General features: G+C 44.5%; 1 protein-coding gene across 3 annotated transcripts in view; it reads right to left on the reverse strand.

The window, feature by feature from the left end:
• Positions 1–13,176, reverse strand: part of gbe1b (glucan (1,4-alpha-), branching enzyme 1b) — a 580,146-nt gene that overhangs the window by 566,329 nt on the left and 641 nt on the right. The window lies entirely within an intron of this gene.

Raw genomic sequence — 13,176 nt, forward strand, 5'->3', positions numbered from 1 at the left:
GTATTCCTGTTACTCCTTCCAAAGTGAATCACCTCACACTTTTCCGCATTAAACTCCATTTGCCACCTCTCAGCTCAGCTCTGCAGCTTATCTATGTCCCTCTGTAACCTGCCACTTCCCTCCGCGCTGTCGACAACTCCACCGACTTTAGCGTCATCCGCAAATTTACTAATCCATCCTTCCACGCCCTCATCCAAGTCATTAATAAAAATGACAAACAGCAGTGGCCCCAAAACAGATCCTTGCAGTACACCACTAGAAACTGAACTCCAGGATGAATATTTCCCAGCAACCACCACCCTCTGTTTTCTTACAGCTAGCCAATTCCTGATCCAAACCACTAAATCACCCTCAATCCCATGTGTCCGTATTTTCTGCAAAAGCTTACCATGGGGAACCTTATCAAACGCAATAAGGTTTGACATTAAGTGTGGCATCAAGGAGCCCGAGCGAAACTGGAATCAATGGGTATCAGGAGGAAAACTCTCGGTTGATTGGAGACATACCTGGCACAAAGGAAGATGGTTGTGGTGGTTGGAGGTCAATCATCTCAGCTCCAGGACATCTCTGCAGGAGTCCCTCAGGGGAGTGTCCAAGGCCCAACCATCTTCAGCTGCTTCATCAATGATCTTCCCTCCAAAATAAGGTCTGAAGTGAATGTTTGCTGATGATTGCACAATGTTCAGCTCCATTTGCGACTCTTCAGATACTGAAGCAGTCCGTGTCCAAATGCAGCAAGACCTGGACAAAATCCAGGCTTGAGCTGACGAATGGCGAGTAAGCTTCATGCCTCAAGTGCCAGGCCATCTCCAACATGAGAGGATCTAACCATCTTAAAGGACAAGAGCAGCAGATACCTGGGAACACCACCACCACCTGGAGGTTCCCCTCCAAGTTACTGACTAGCTTGACTTGGAAATATATCAGCCGTTCCTTCACTGTCGCTGGGTCAAAATTCTAGAATTCCCTCCCTGATAGTACGGTGGGTGTACCTACACCAAGGACTGCTACGGTTCAAAAAGGGAGTTCACACCACCGTCTGAAGGGCAATTAGAGATGGGCAATAAATGCTGGCATAGCCAGGGATGCCCAGATTCCGTAAATTTAAAACCCACAACCTTTGATTCAGAAGTGAGTGCACTACCAATTGTGCCATGACTGACAACTTTCTCAAAACTCCTCTCAACCTTATCTACTTGAAGGAGAACCCCATCTTCTCCAATCTATCCATGTAACCCAGTGGTTCCCAAAGGATGCGGCGCGCCACACTGGTGCGGTGAGAGAGGATGGCAAATGTGGCAGGAAGATTCAAGGACAGTCAAAGAAGCATTTAAACATGGTTTAAACAAGCATTGTTTTATACTTTCTGGATGTCCCATGATCATATTATAAAGTAGTTGTGTTCTATGTTATAAATCAAGCACTGCTAGGAGTTGGTTTTTTTTGTTTTCGAATGTATTTCTTATCAATAAAAGATTCGGTGTGGCACGAGCAATTTTTTATTCCGAATGTGCGGCCCAGTGAAAAAAGTTTGGGAATCACTGATGTAACCAATCTAGTGAACCTCTTCTATATCCTCTCCAAGCCTTCATTTCCATCCTAAAACGGGGTGCTGAAAACTTTAATCCAGCTGGGACTGAACTAGTTTTATATCGGTTGAGCAAAGCTTCTGTACTCTCTGCCTCTATTTACAATGCCTTCTCCCACATACGGCTCATCAACTGCTTGTCCTGCCAGCTTCGAAGATTTGTACACAAAAACCCCCAGCTCTCTCTATTCTTTGCACTCCCGTTAACATTGCATCACTTTTTAAATTGCATCATTTAGAATACAATATCCCCCCAGTTGTTCCTAACAAACTATCAACACGCTTTTTCCTGCATTGAATTTCACATGGTGATGACACAACTGTTTTTGATCCCTTAGGTATTTTATATTCATATGGTCCCTTTTATCCCATGGGCTCCAATTTGCTAAAAATGTTGTGTTTTCTTGAACCTTTTATAAAGTTCTCCTGTACATCAGCTGCACTGCCATCATTCACTGTCTGTCATCTCATCCAAAAACCTTTACCAAATTACCCTCCAATCGCCTCTAACCTAATGAAACAACCCCAATCTGCCATATATTTTTCTATAGTTATATTTCCTCACACTAGCCAAAATCTATACAATATCTTCTCCGTTATTTCAACATCCTTCCTATACTATGGAAGGATCTACTACCTATAGCATTATCAGTATTGAGAATTACATAGAAAGTACAGCGCAGAAACAGGCCATTCGGCCCAATTCATCCATGTTGGTGTTTGTGTTGCACATGAGCCTCTTCCCACCCTACGTCATCCACCTTATTAGCATATTCTTCAATTCCTTCCTCCCTTACATACTGACCTAGCTTTGCCGTAAATATACCCAAGTTATTTGCCTCAATTTTTCCTTGTAGTACTGAGTTTCACATCTTAACGGTCCTCTGCACAATTAGGTTTCTGCTGAATTCTTTACTGGATTCATTAACTACCTGATATTACAACTCTTAGTTTTGCTATCCCCAGAAGTGGAAGCATCATCTTTGTGACTATCCTATCAAGCCAACCAAAGATCTTCGGTCGGTCTACAACTTTCTCTTGTCTAGGGGAAACAGCAACAGATTAATGTATCAATTTTTTGTATACCAAACTATTGGCTATATATCCAAAAATTACCTTTTTTTTATACTTTTCCAATTCAATCAAATCAAATCCAATTCAGAGTCTCAACAAGTTGAGACATTTCAGATCCAGGCTGACAAGACAGGGCGAGCGACCAAACCACCCTGTCCTGGGCCTGATCTACATGAGCCAAGCTGATTGGAGAAGGGGGAGGTTCCTCCTTCAAGACTTGAGCTCATTTGCATCTTAGCCAAAAGGCCGAGATGCCGCTTTTAAAAATTGCTTCATATGAAACATATGAAGCTTCAGTGTAACCTAATGACCTCGACCAAGGGCAGCCGACCATGGGCAGCCGACCATACTACACTTGATCTTAGCCAAAAGGCCGAGGAACAAAAAGGAATTCCCACCCACACAGCAGCTTTTTGTTTCATAGAGAAGGAAACAAGAGTGTGTAGAACGTGGTGTTACAGTCATAGCCAGGGTGCAGAGAAAGATCAACATAACGCGAGTTAGGTCCATTCAAAAATCTGATGACAGCAGGGAAGAGGCTGTTCTCAAGTCGGTTGGTACGTGACCTCAGACTTCTGTATCTTTTTCCCAACGGAAGAAGGTGGAAGAGAGAATGTCCGGAGTGCATGGGGTCCTTGATTATGCTGGCTGCTTTTCCGAGGCAGAGAGAAGTGCAGACAGTGTCAATGGATGGGAGGCTGGTTTGAGCAGTGGACTGGGCTTTGTTCACACCCCTTTGTAGTTTCTTGCAGTGTTGGACAGAGCAGGAGCCATACCAAGCTGTGATACAACCGGAAAGAATGTTTTCTATGGTGCATCTGTAGAAGTTGCTGAGAGTCGTAGCAGACATGCCAAATTTCCTTAGTCTTCTGAGAAAGTAGAGATGTTGGTAGGTTTTCTTAACTGTAACGTTAGCCTGGAGGGACCAGGACAAGTTGAGTATAGGGCTAACGGGAGGACTTTGAATAGTGTGGAGGAGCAGAGGGATCTAGGTGTATGTGTGCATAGATCCCTGAAAGTTGGGAATCAAGTAGATAAGGTTGTTAAGAAGGCATATGGTGTCTTGGCGTTTATTGGTAGGGGGATTGAATTTAGGAGTCGTAGCGTTATGTTGCAACTGTACACAACTCTGGTGCGGCCGCACTTGGAGTACTGTGTGCAGTTCTGGTCCCCACATTACAGGAAGGATGTGGAGGCTTTGGAGAGGGTGCAGAGGAGGTTTACCAGGATGTTGCCTGGTATGGAGGGGAGATCCTATGAGGAGAGGCTGAGGGATTTGGGATTGTTTTCGCTGGAAAGGCGGCGGCTAAGAGGGGATCTTATTGAAACATATAAGATGATTAGAGGTTTAGATAGGGTGGATAGTGATAGCCTTTTTCCTCTGATGGAGAAATCCAGCACGAGGGGGCATGGCTTTAAATTGAGGGGGGGTAGTTATAGAACCGATGTCAGGGGTAGGTTCTTTACCCAGAGGGTGGTGAGGGATTGGAATGCCCTGCCAGCATCAGTAGTAAATGCGCCTAGTTTGGGGGCGTTTAAGAGATCCGTAGATAGGTTCATGGACGAAAAGAAATTGGTTTAGGTTGGAGGGTCACAGTTTTTTTTTTTTTTAACTGGTCGGTGCAACATCGTGGGCCGAAGGGCCTGTTCTGCGCTGTAATGTTCTATGTTCTATGTTCTATGTTCTAAGTTGTTGGTGATCTGGACACCTAAAACCTTGAAGCTCTCAATCATTTCTACTTCATCCCCATTGCTGTAGACAGGGGCATGTTCTCCTCTACGCTTCCTGAAGTTGATGACAATCTCCTTCGTTTTGTTGACATTGAGGGAGAGATGATTGTTGTCGCACCAGTTCACCAGATTCTCTCTTTCCTGTACTCCGTCTCATCATTATTTGAGATCCAACCGCTACGGTGGTGTCATCAGCAAACTTGAAAATCATGTTGGAGGAGAATTTGGCCACACGGTTATGGGTGTATAAGGAGTATAGTAGGGGGCTGAGAATACAGCCTTGTGGGACATCATTGTTGAGGATGATCGTGGAGGTGGTGTTGTTGCCTACCATTACTGATTGCGGTCTGTGGGTTAGGAAGTCTAGGATCCAGTCACAGAGGGAGGAGCTGAGCCCCTGGCTACAGAGTTTGGAGATAGGTTTTGTAGGAAAAGTGATCATCCGAATGCAGTTTGTCTATCACCATGTGTAGAGCGGTGCTGCGTATTGTATTGTGTAGCAGGATGAAGCCCTGTATAAGCTGGTTCTCACACATGACGTTAGCCTATTGAGGATTTAAGACACTGAACAGCAAAATTGTAATCTTTCACGTTGTGCTGGCTTTCAAGTTACACTAGATTTCGGCAGCATCTTGCTCCCAGAGATATTCTCCCACCTTGTGGACAAGCAAATTTATATCAATTACGCTTTCTCGTCTTTGTAATATAGGTCAGTCAAAATAAAGATCGTTTGTAATATAGATCAGTTGTAATAAAGATCGGTCAAAGAAGACAGAGGGTAGCAGTGGAAGGGTGCATTTCTGAATGGAGGGCTGTGACAAGTGGTGTTCCTCAGGGATCAGTGCTGGGACTTTTGCGGTTTAATGTAACTGGATTGGTTAGTAAGTTTGCACAAGGTTGGTGGATTTGCGGATAGCGATGAGGACCATCAGAGGATAAAGCAGGATATAGATCAGTTGGAGACTTGGGCAGAGAGATGGCAGATGGAGTTTAATCCGGACAAATGTGAGGTAATGCATTTTGGAAGGTCTAATACACAGATAGGAAATATACAGTAAATGGCAGAACCCTTAAGAGTATTGATAGGCAAAGGGATCTGGGTGTACAGATGCACAGGTCACTGAAAGTAGCAATGCAGGTGGAGAAGGTAGTCAAGAAGGCATATGGCATGCTTGCCTTCATCGGCCGGGGTATTGAGTTTAAAAATTGGCAAGTCATGTTGCAGCTATATAGAACCTTAGTCAGGCCGCACTTGGAATATAGTGTTCAATTCTGGTTGCCACACTACCAGAAGGATGTGGAGAGGGTACAGAAAAGATTTATCAGGATGTTGCCTGGTATGGAGGGCATTAGCAATGAGGAGAGGTTGGAGAAACTTGGTTTGTTCTCACTGGAACGATGGAGGTTGAGGGGCAACCTGACAGAAGTCTACAAGATTATGAGAGGCATGGACAGAGTGGATAGTCAGAAGCTTTTCCCCAGGGTGGAAGAGTCAATTACTAGGGGGCACAGGTTTAAGGTGCGAGGGGCAAGGTTTAAAAGAGATGTACGAGGCAGATTTTTTTACAGAGTAGTGGGTGCCTGGAACTCGTTACCGGGGGAGGTAGTGGAAGCGGATACGGTAGTGACTTTTAAAGGGCGTCTTGACAAGTGCATGAATAGGATGGGAATAGAGGGATATGGTCCCCAGAAGGGTAGGGGTTTTAGTGAAGTCGGGCAGCACGGTCGGTGCAGGCTTGGAGGGCCGAAGGGCCTGTTCCTGTGCTGTAATTTTCTTTGTTCTTTATCACTTGCCAAGTACTCCACTAACTTTTACGTTAAAATGGTCTTTCCCACCTGAGGCTGTGCTTTTAAATGTCTGGTGATCCAAACATCCAAATCTCCCACTGCTGTTCCCCACCACCCAGCTTTTAGAAACATAGAAAACTACAGCACAAAACAGGCCCTTCGGCCCCACAAGTTGTGCCGAACATATCCCTACCTTTTTGGCCTACCTATAACCCTCCATCCTATTAAGTCCCATGTACTCATCCAGGAGTCTCTTAAAAGACCCTAGTGAGTTTGCCTCCACCACCACTGACGGCAGCTGATTCCACTCGCCCACCACCCTCTGTGAAAAACTTCCCCCTAACATCTCCCCTGTACCTACCCCCCAGCACCTTAAACCTGTGTCCTCTCGTAGCAGCCATTTCCACCCTGGGAAAAAGCCTCTGAGAGTCCACCCGATCTATGCCTCTCAACATCTTATATACCTCTATTAGGTTTCCTCTCATCCTACGTCTCTCCAAGGAGAAAAGACCGAGCTCCCTCAGCCGATCCTCATAAGGCATGCCACTCAATCCAGGCATCATCCTTGTAAATCTCCTCTGCACCCTTTCAATCTTTTCCACATCCTTCCTGTAATGAGGCGACCAGAACTGAGCACAGTACTCCAAGTGGGCACTGACGAGGGTCTTGTATAGCTGCATCATTATCCCCGGACTCCTAAACTCAATCCCTCGATTGATAAAGGCCAGCACACCATACGCCTTCTTAACCACCTCCTCCACCTGCGGGGCTGATTTTAGAGTCCTATGGACCCGGACCCCAAGGTCCTTCTGATCCTCTACAGTACGAAGAGTCTTTCCCTTTATATTGTACTCCTTCATCCCATTCGACCTGCCAAAATGGACCACTACGCATTTATCTGGGTTGAAGTCCATCTGCCACTTCTGCGCCCAGTCTTGCATCCTATCTATGTCCCTCTGTAACTTCTGACATCCCTCCAGACTATCCACAACCCCACCAACCTTCGTGTCGTCGGCAAACTTACCAACCCATCCCTTTTAGATTAGATTTTTCAAGGAAAAATAAACCACTTCACATTTATTGACACAGACTCCAACATGCCATTCTTTTTGCACATTCTACTATTTTGACAATGTCTCTTTGGTTTCCATTGGTGCTCAAAGAATTTCTATGTCAATGGTATGACGCTTTGCAGCCAATGAAGTATATTTTGAAGTGTAATCACTGTTGCAAAGTCGGAAACACGGACAGCCATTTTACACACAAACTGCAAGGAGTTGTGAAGGCATTGGAGAGAGTTCAGAAATATTCACGAGATTGGCCCCAGGGATGAGGAACTTCATCCATGTTGACACATTGGAGAAATTGGGACTGTTCTCCTTGGCAAAGAGGAGATTGACAGGAGGGGCAGCATGGTGGGGGACCCGGGTTCAATTCCAGCCTCAGGTGACCGTCTGTGTGTGGAGTTTGCACATTCTCCCTATGTTTGCATGGGTTTCCTCCTGAGACAGGACCTTCGTTTAACATCTCATTCAAAAGATGAAATCTTCAATGGCACCGCACCCCTTCAGTCCTCCACTGGAACATCTGTTTGAGATAGTAGACCAACACCTCTGTCTGTGGTGGCAATCATCAAAGAAAGTCATGCAATGTTGGTCTGAGGAATCGGATGATCTCCTACAGGACTGCTTGGAGTCAGTGGACTGGTCAGTATTTAAAAACTCTGCGATCAGCCTGAACAAGTACGCCAGTACACTAACTGACTTCATTCGTAAGTGTGTAGAAGACTGTGTGCCAAAGAAGCAAATCCACGTGTTCCCCAACCAGAAACCATGGATGAACAGGGATATCCACTGCTTGCTCAAGTCAGGTAACCCTGACACTATACAAGGCGGCCAGGTACAATGTAAGGAAATCCATCAAAGATGCCAAAAGACAGTACCGGACCAAGCTAGAGTCTCCGGCTAGCCGCACAGACCTCCGCCGACTATGGCAAGGTCTGCAAGACATAATAGGCTACAAGATGAAGGCATGTAAAAATCACTGGCACCAACGCACCCCTCCCTGATGAGCTCAAAGCACTCTGTGCCCATTTTGAGCAAGAGGTCAGCAAGAATACGCCCTGCACCCCGGAAGCCTCGAATGAACCTGTATCTGAGGTCACCGCTGCAGATGGCAGAGCAGCCTTCTCGAAGGTCAACCCACGGAAAGTGACTGGCCCGGATGGGGTATCCGAATGAGCACTCAGATCCTGTGCAGACCAGCTGGCGGGGGTATTCGCAGACATCTTCAACCTCTCTTTACAACAATCTGAGCTCCCTATCTGCTTCAAGAAGATGACCATCATCCCGGTAGCTAAGAAAAGTCAAACAGTGTGCCTTAATGACTATTGTCTGGTGCTCTGACATCCATTATTATGAAATGCTTCGAACGATTAGTCAAATCAAGTCCGGCCTCCCAGATTGCCTGAATCCACTACAGTTTGCCTACCACCGCAACAGGTCCACAGTAGGTCCCTGGCCCTACACTCAACCCTGGAACATCTAAATAAAAAGACAACTACGTCAGATTCCTATTTATTGACTACAGCTCAGCCTTCAACACCATTATTCCTACAAAACTCATTTCCAAACTGCGTGGCCTGAGGCTCAGTTCCTCCCTCTGCGACTGGATCCTGAACTTCCTAACCCACAGACCGCAATTAGTAAGGATAGGCAACAACACCTCTTCCACGATCATCCTCAACACCAGTGCCCCACAAGGCTGTGTCCTCAGCCTCCTACTATACCCCCTATACACCTGTGACTGTGTGGCCAAATTCCCCTCCAACTCGATTTTCAAGTTTGCCAATGACATCACCGTAGTGGGTCGGATCTCAAACAATGACAGGACAGAGTACGGGAATGGGATAGAGAATCTGGTGAACTGGTGCGGCAACAATAATCTCTCCCTCAATGTCAACAAAACAAAGGGAGATAGTCATCGACTTCAGGAAGCATAGAGGAGAACATGTCCCTGTCCACATCAATGGGGACAAAGTAAAAATGGTCAAGAGCTCTATGTTTTTAGGTGTCCAGATCACCAACAATCTGTCCTGGTCCCCCCGATGCCAACACTATAGTTAAGAAAGCCCATCAATGCCTCTACTTTCTCAGAAGGCTAAGGAAATTTGGCATATCAGCTACGACTCTCAGCAACCTTTACAGATGCACCATAGAAAGCATTCTTTCTGGTTGTATCACAGCTTGGTATGGCTCCTGCTCTGTTCAAGACTGCAAGAAACTACAAAGGGTCAAAGAACAAAGAACAAAGAACAGCACAGCACAGGAAACAGGCCCTTCGGCCCTCCAAGCCTGTGCCACTCCTTGGTCCAACTAGACCAATCGTTTGTATCCCTCCATTCCCAGGCTGCTCATGTGACTATCCAGGTAAGTCTTAAACGATGTCAGCGTACTTGCCTCCACCACCCTACTTGGCAGCGCATTCCAGGCCCCCACCACCCTCTGTGTAAAAAACGTCCCTCTGATGTCTGAGTTATACTTCGCCCCTCTCAGCTTGAGCCCGTGACCCCTCGTGATCGTCACCTCCGACCTGGGAAAAAGCTTCCCACTGTTCACCCTATCTATACCCTTCATAATCTTGTATACCTCTATTAGATCTCCCCTCATTCTCCGTCTTTCCAAGGAGAACAACCCCAGACTACCCAATCTCTCCTCATAGCTAAGACCCTCCATACCAGGCAACATCCTGGTAAACCTTCTCTGCACTCTCTCCAATGCCTCCACGTCCTTCTGGTAGTGCGGCGACCAGAACTGGATGCAGTACTCCAAATGTGGCCTAACCAGCGTTCTATACAGCTGCATCATCAGACTCCAGCTTTTATACTCTATACCCCATCCTATAAAGGCAAGCATACCATATGCCTTCTTCACCACCTTCTCCACCTGTGTTGCCACCTTCAAGGATTTGTGGACTTGCACACCTAGGTCCCTCTGTGTTTCTATACTCCTGATGACTCTGCCATTTATTGTATAACTCCACCCTACATTATTTCTTCCAAAATGCATCACTTCGCATTTATCCGGATTAAACTCCATCTGCCACCTCTCCGCCCAATTTTCCAGCCTATCTATATCCTGCTGTATTGCCCGACAATGCTCTTCGCTATCCGCAATTCCGGTCATGAACAAAGCCCAGCCTACCACTCAAGCCAGACTCCCATCCATTGACTCTGTCTACACATCCCGCTGCCTCGGCAAAGCAGTCAGCATAATCAAGGACCCCACGCACCCCGAACATACTCTCTTCCACCTTCTTCCATTGGGAAAAAGATACAGAAGTCTGAGGTCACGTACCAACCGACTCAAGAGCAGCTTCTTCCCTGCTGCCATCAGACTCTGAATGGACCTACCTCACATTAAGTTGATCTTTCTCTGCACCCTAGCCATGACTGTAACACTACATTCTGCACTCTCTCCTTTCCTTCTCTATGAACGGTATGCTTTGCCTATATAGCGCGCAAGAGAAATACTTTTCAGATTTTATTGAATTCAATATTTACCACGGCAGGATTTGAACCTGGGTCCCAGATCTTGCTCTGGAGTCCTAGTCCAGTGACAATACCACAGTGCCACTGCCTCTCCTGTCTGTATACTAATACATGTGACAATAATAAATCAAATCAAAACCTCTCTGATTCAGAGGTTAGAGTGCTGAGTTGTAGCTGAGTTGTTTAATATTTGTAGTACCTTTAGAGATGTTAATGGTTCTTTTGTGGAGATGGGGGCTTTTTTTTTATTCATTCATAGTAGATGAGCATCACTGACTCGCCAGCATTTATTGCCCGTGCCTTGTTGCCCTTGAACTCAGTGGCTCACTCAGCCATTTCAGAGGGCAGTTGAGAGTCAACTACCTTTCTGTGCCTCTGGAGTCACATGTAAGCCAAACTGGATAAGGATGGCAGACTTCCTTCCCTAAAGGACATTAGAGAACCAGATGGGTTTTTCCGACAATCAACAATGGTTTCATGGTCATCAGTAGATCCTTAATTCCAGATTTGTTTTTAATTGAATTCAAATTCCACCATCTACCATGGCAGGATTCAAACCCGGGTCCCCAGAATATTAGCTGAGTGTCTGGATTAACAGTCTAGCGATAATACCACTAGGCCATCGCCTCACTGAAGACTAAGAGCAACATGGTAGGAAGGGAAAACTTGTCCAACAGAAAAGAGTGCTGGGGAAAATCTACAAACAGTCACGCCTCCTGCACCGTGTCCTGTCACATTCACTGCAGTGACAGGTTTCAGAGCAGTCTTGACACAAAAGCTGACAAACACCTGACATTGAAACAAGTAGCCCAATATTTACATGGACTGTGTACAGTAAACTCAACTTTTAAAATGTTTGTCTTTCTTTTCAATAAATCATTATTTTCCATGTTTGTTTCTCTGACTTGTGATATCAATGAATTATTTACTGTTTTCAAAGAACTTCTATCAACAAAGTAAATATCCGAATCCAACCCTTGATCAGTTTCAGATGCGGTGGGAAAAAGTGTTACAGAAGGCAGGAGCAACTGGGTGGGATTAAAATAGAAGCAGGGAATGATTTTCTTCCGTCTGAAAAGGTTAAAACTGTTAAACTTCTGAGAAATTTACCGTTGACTTGCATATAAGCTGGTTGGTCCAAACTAGATAAACTTTCCCTGAGAAAATAGAAGTGGGCATAAAGAAAACAGCAGCTAAACAAAGTTACTCATTTACTGTGCAGTTTAATCAGTGATATGTGCAGCTTTTCCTGTCAAGAAACTCGGACAAAGATAGCACCTGGGGGCAATAGTGCAGGGAGTGAACACTTTTAAACTAGAATTTAAACTAGGTCCATGATATAAAGTGCATAACTGTAAGCGCTGGAAATAGGAAGTAGATCAAGAGGAAAAATACAATGCTGCATGATTGATAACAGTTCAAATAATAAAATGTGGTTAGTTAAGGATGTAGTAAAGGGCGCAGTTAATTTAGTCAGTTAGTTAGGGATGTCTCTGGTTACAGATGCAGTTAATAGCTTATTTAGTCAGTGGGTTATTTAGTTGACAGTTTATTTAGTCAGTGGGTTATTTAGCCAGTGGGTTATTTAGTTGACAGTTTATTTAGTCAGTGGGTTATTTAGTCAGTGGGTTATTTAGTTGACAGTTTATTTGGTCAGTGGGTTATTTATTTGACAGTTTATTTAGTCAGTGGGTTACTTAGCCAGTGGGTTATTTAGTTGACAGTTTATTTAGTCAGTGGGTTATTTAGTTGACAGTTTATTTGGTCAGTGGGTTATTTAGTTGACAGTTTATTTGGCCAGTGGGTTATTTAGTCAGTGGGTTATTTAGTTGACAGTTTAGTTAGTCAGTGGGTTATTTATTTGACAGTTTAGTTAGTCAGTGGGTTATTTAGTCAGTGGGTTATTTATTTGACAGTTTATTTAGTCAGTGGGTTATTTATTTGACAGTTTAGTTAGTCAGTGGGTTATTTAGTCAGTGGGTTATTTATTTGACAGTTTAGTTAGTGGGTTATTTAGTCAGTGGGTTATTTATTTGACAGTTTAGTTAGTCAGTGGGTTATTTATTTGGCAGTTTATTTAGTCAGTGGGTTATTTAGTTGACAGTTTATTTAGTCAGTGGGTTATTTATTTGACAGTTTAGTTAGTCAGTGGGTTATTTAGTTGACAGTTTAGTTAGTCAGTGGGTTATTTAGTCAGTGGGTTATTTAGTTGACAGTTTAGTTAGTCAGTGGGTTATTTAGTCAGTGGGTTATTTAGTTGACAGTTTATTTAGTCAGTGGGTTATTTAGTCAGTGGGTTAGTTAGTTGACAGGTTAGTCAGTGGGTTATTTAGTTGACAGTTTATTTAGTCAGTGGGTTATTTAGTTGACAGTTTAGTTAGTCAGTGGGTTATTTATTTGACAGTTTATTTAGTCAGTGGGTTATTTAGTTGACAGTTTAGTTAGT

This window comes from Mustelus asterias, chromosome 17 (assembly GCF_964213995.1).
Source record: "Mustelus asterias chromosome 17, sMusAst1.hap1.1, whole genome shotgun sequence".
NCBI classification, from domain to species: domain Eukaryota; kingdom Metazoa; phylum Chordata; class Chondrichthyes; order Carcharhiniformes; family Triakidae; genus Mustelus; species Mustelus asterias.